The following is a 5,000-nucleotide window of genomic DNA, read 5'->3' as shown; positions in this document are numbered from 1 at the left end:
GCGTAATGAAAGTGAAGGTCTCGCCTTGCGCGGGCCGAGGGAGGATGGGGCTTCCCCGCCCTTCACGGGGCGGCGGCCTCCGCACTCCCGGGGCGTCTCGTCCTCATTGCGAGGTGAGGCGCACCTAGAGCGTACACGTTGGGACCCGAAAGATGGTGAACTATGCCTGGCCAGGACGAAGTCAGGGGAAACCCTGATGGAGGTCCGTAGCGATTCTGACGTGCAAATCGATCGTCGGAGCTGGGTATAGGGGCGAAAGACTAATCGAACCATCTAGTAGCTGGTTCCCTCCGAAGTTTCCCTCAGGATAGCTGGTGCTCGTACGAGTCTCATCCGGTAAAGCGAATGATTAGAGGCCTTGGGGCCGAAACGACCTCAACCTATTCTCAAACTTTAAATGGGTGAGATCTCCGGCTTGCTTGATATGCTGAAGCCGCGAGCAAACGACTCGGATCGGAGTGCCAAGTGGGCCACTTTTGGTAAGCAGAACTGGCGCTGTGGGATGAACCAAACGCCGAGTTAAGGCGCCCGAATCGACGCTCATGGGAAACCATGAAAGGCGTTGGTTGCTTAAGACAGCAGGACGGTGGCCATGGAAGTCGGAATCCGCTAAGGAGTGTGTAACAACTCACCTGCCGAAGCAACTAGCCCTGAAAATGGATGGCGCTGAAGCGTCGTGCCTATACTCGGCCGTCAGTCTGGCAGTCATGGCCGGTCCTTGCGGCCGGCCGCGAAGCCCTGACGAGTAGGAGGGTCGCGGCGGTGGGCGCAGAAGGGTCTGGGCGTGAGCCTGCCTGGAGCCGCCGTCGGTGCAGATCTTGGTGGTAGTAGCAAATACTCCAGCGAGGCCCTGGAGGGCTGACGCGGAGAAGGGTTTCGTGTGAACAGCCGTTGCACACGAGTCAGTCGATCCTAAGCCCTAGGAGAAATCCGATGTTGATGGGGGCCGTCATAGCATGATGCACTTTGTGCTGGCCCCCGTTGGGCGAAAGGGAATCCGGTTCCTATTCCGGAACCCGGCAGCGGAACCGATACAAGTCGGGCCCCTCTTTTAGAGATGCTCGTCGGGGTAACCCAAAAGGACCCGGAGACGCCGTCGGGAGATCGGGGAAGAGTTTTCTTTTCTGCATGAGCGTTCGAGTTCCCTGGAATCCTCTAGCAGGGAGATAGGGTTTGGAACGCGAAGAGCACCGCAGTTGCGGCGGTGTCCCGATCTTCCCCTCGGACCTTGAAAATCCGGGAGAGGGCCACGTGGAGGTGTCGCGCCGGTTCGTACCCATATCCGCAGCAGGTCTCCAAGGTGAAGAGCCTCTAGTCGATAGAATAATGTAGGTAAGGGAAGTCGGCAAATTGGATCCGTAACTTCGGGATAAGGATTGGCTCTGAGGATCGGGGCGTGTCGGGCTTGGTCGGGAAGTGGGTCAGCGCTAACGTGCCGGGCCTGGGCGAGGTGAGTGCCGTAGGGGTGCCGGTAAGTGCGGGCGTTTAGCGCGGGCGTGGTCTGCTCTCGCCGTTGGTTGGCCTCGTGCTGGCCGGCGGTGCAGGATGCGCGCGCCTGCGCGGCGTTCGTGCCCCGGTGCTTCAACCTGCGCGCAGGATCCGAGCTCGGTCCCGTGCCTTGGCCTCCCACGGATCTTCCTTGCTGCGAGGCCGCGTCCGCCTTAGCGTGCTCCTCCGGGGGCGCGCGGGTGCGCGGATTCTCTTCGGCCGCCATTCAACGATCAACTCAGAACTGGCACGGACTGGGGGAATCCGACTGTCTAATTAAAACAAAGCATTGCGATGGCCCTAGCGGGTGTTGACGCAATGTGATTTCTGCCCAGTGCTCTGAATGTCAACGTGAAGAAATTCAAGCAAGCGCGGGTAAACGGCGGGAGTAACTATGACTCTCTTAAGGCGGCCAAGTAGCGGCGGTGTGGCTGCATCCGGACTCGGCTTCTCGAAGCAGGGTCTTGATGTAGTCGTGCTGCTGCTGCGAGGTGCCTTCCTTGGGTTGTAGCTACTGGGGGAGTGATGCGCAATACATGGGCCTAGCCCTCTTAGCCTCTCCTCTCCTGCGGTCTTCTCCCCTTCACGTGGGCCCGCTGATTTCGCAGAGTGGAAGACCGCACCAGGGGCTTGGGGGGGTTACCAGCCCCCCCTCGCATTATCCCTTTATAGTTGGGGGCAGCACAGAAGAGAGAAGAAAAGGTGGCCCTTCCGCTGAAGGTGCCACCCCAGCTACCCCAGCACCTATCCGGCCAACCGGCCGAGTCGAGAATCCGATGGATTGTGTAGCTACATTTGCCTGCAGAGAGTGCCACCGCACATTTACGACCAAGAACGGCCTCGGGGTCCACCGCCGCCGCCAACACCTGGCGGCCACCAACGCGGAGATCATCACGGAGAGGCACCGCGCGAGGTGGACGGAAGAAGAAGTCCTTTCGCTCGCCAAAGCGGAGGCGGAACTGTTCCTTGAGAGGGACGCTCGGTTCTTCTTTGTCAACCAAGAGCTGATTAGGATGTTCCCCGACCGAACGCTTGAGGCAATCAAGTGCCGACGGCGGCAAGCTGCCCACAAGCAGCTTGTCCGCGAATTCATGGAGGCACTTGAGATCGGTCGGGGGGAAGAGCCGGCGTCCCGCCGGGGAGCGGGGACGCAGCCGCCTGACGCGGGCGATGGCGCTGCGCCGTCCGACGACGCAGCTGCGGACTTCGCGGCCGACACCACCGGGCCGCCTGCGGAGGGGCCGACTGACGCCGCCATCTGGGAGCATCTCGCGGAGCTGCCTGCTTCCGCCCAGCGTTTCTCTGCCCTGGACCGAGTTGTTGGTCTGGGGCGGGGTACGCCGCCTGAGGTCATCCTGGGCATGCTCCCGGATGCCCTTGCGTCGGTCGGGTCCAGGAGGGAGAGGACGAGTACCAGGACACAGCGGCCGCGCCAACCATCCAAGCGGCCGCCTGCCGCCCCGCCGCTGCAGAAGCGCAAGCGGCGCCGTTGGGAGTACGCGCGGACGCAGGACGCCTTCCGCAGGTCGCGTGCGCGTTGCGTGCGTGGCCTGCTGGACGGCACCCTGCTGCAGCCGCCACCTGACATCCCCGGTCTGCTGGACTTCTGGGCGGACCTCTTCACCAAGAAGCCGATCTCCACCGCCGGCTTCATCCGTGACCGCCTTCTCCCGCACTCGGAGCCTGTCGCTCCCGAGTGCCTGTGGGGGCCGGTCACACGTGAGGAGGTCGCTGCTGCCTTGCCGCCCAGGGGGTCGGCAGCCGGGCCGGACGGCCTTACCCCAGCGGAGCTGCGGCGTCTGCCGCACGAAGTCCTGGAGAAACTCTTGAACCTCTTCCTCCTGGCCCGCGCCCTCCCCGAGAGTCTGCTTCGCGCGCGGACGATACTACTCCCCAAAACGGCTGCACCAACATCCCCCGCTGACTTTCGCCCCATTACGGTCTGCTCGGTGTTGGCGCGGACCTTTCACAAGGTTCTCGCGTCACGCCTGATGCGTGCTTGTGCTGTGGACGAACGTCAACGGGCATTCATCCCCCGGGATGGGATGTTGGAAAACACCTTCATCTTGGACACTGCTCTCACCGACGCAGTTCGCTCCTGTCGCTCTGTTTTTGTGGCGTCGATCGACGTCTCTAAGGCGTTTGATTCGGTGGACCATGCTGCCCTCCGCCCCGTGCTGAGGGCGCATGGCCTGCCGGATTGCTTTATTGAGTACGTCGAAAGGTGCTACGAGGGCAGCACGACGGTGATAGCGGGCGGCGGCGGCGTGGGCGTGCCCGTGCAGCCGGCAAGGGGAGTACGTCAGGGTGACCCCCTCTCCCCCCTCCTTTTCAATTTTGCGGTGGACTATGTTTTGAGCCAACTGCCCTCCCACATCGGAGCTCGGATTCTAGGTCGCAGAGTCAACGCTGCGGCCTTCGCAGATGACGTCCTGCTGTTTGCATCGACCGCGAGGGGTTTGCAGTCCCTCATCGACGCAGCCGTCGCAGCCCTCGCCCACCTGGGGCTGCAGATCAACGCCCGGAAGTGTTTCACCCTCGCCTTAGTCGCATCTGGCCGCGACAAGAAGGTGAAGGTCGACGCAGATGTGACCTTCAAGGCAGGCAATACCACCGTGCCTGCCCTACGTGTGGGTGAAACCTTCCGGTACCTGGGACTGCAATTCTCCACCGCTGGTCGCTGCGTGTTCAATCCACGACGCCACCTGGTGGAGCAACTGGACGTCATCTCCCGAGCTCCGCTTAAGCCGCAACAGCGCCTCCACGCCCTCACCAACGTACTTCTGCCTGGCCTGTACCATGGGCTGGCCCTCAGCCGCACCCGTGTGGGTGCTTTGAAAGCGGCCGACGTGACCATCAGGGCCGCCGTCAGGAGATGGTTCCGCCTTCCGGCGGACACTCCCCTGGGCTACTTCCATGCTCCTGTAGCCCAGGGAGGCCTCGGCATCCCATCATGCCGATGGATGGGGCTAACTCTCCGCCGGTCCCGTCTCCTGGCTTTGAAGAGGATAGGGCCAGCCTCCGACGGTGCAGGCCGGGACGAGGTGCAGCGTGAGGTCGAGGTGCTGGAGCGGCATCTTATGTGGGAGGGCCACCTCCTCAAATCGTCGACGCAGGTTGGAGAGATGTGGGCCGCACGCCTGCATGTTGCCTTTGACGGTGCGGCGCTGTCATCTTCCGCCGCCGTCAAGGGGCAACACCAGTGGGTCGCCGACACCAGTCGCCTGCTATCTGGGCGTAACTTCATCGACGCCCTCCGCGCCCGCATCAACGCCTTCCCCACGAAGGCACGGCGCAGTCGCGGGCGGGAGGCGGACACCAGATGCCGCGCGGGCTGCCAGGCCGTGGAGACCGCCAACCACGTGTTACAGGCTTGCTTTAGGACGCACGGGTCCCGGGTCAAACGGCATGACGCGATTGTGCGTTATGTCGCCCGTGGACTCGCGCAGAGGGGCTTCAATGTCTCTGTGAAGCCCCACCTACGAACACCTGAGGGAATTCGCAAGCCTGAC

The 5,000-nt window shown here is 62.6% G+C and overlaps 1 pseudogene; it reads left to right on the top strand.

Moving 5' to 3' along the window:
* LOC126146969 (large subunit ribosomal RNA) overlaps positions 1-5,000 on the top strand; it is a 7,930-nt pseudogene that overhangs the window by 988 nt on the left and 1,942 nt on the right.

The sequence above is a fragment of the Schistocerca cancellata genome, unplaced genomic scaffold (assembly GCF_023864275.1).
Source record: "Schistocerca cancellata isolate TAMUIC-IGC-003103 unplaced genomic scaffold, iqSchCanc2.1 HiC_scaffold_838, whole genome shotgun sequence".
Classification (NCBI taxonomy): Eukaryota; Metazoa; Arthropoda; class Insecta; order Orthoptera; family Acrididae; genus Schistocerca; species Schistocerca cancellata.
This window is presented reverse-complemented; position numbering and strand designations above follow the sequence as displayed.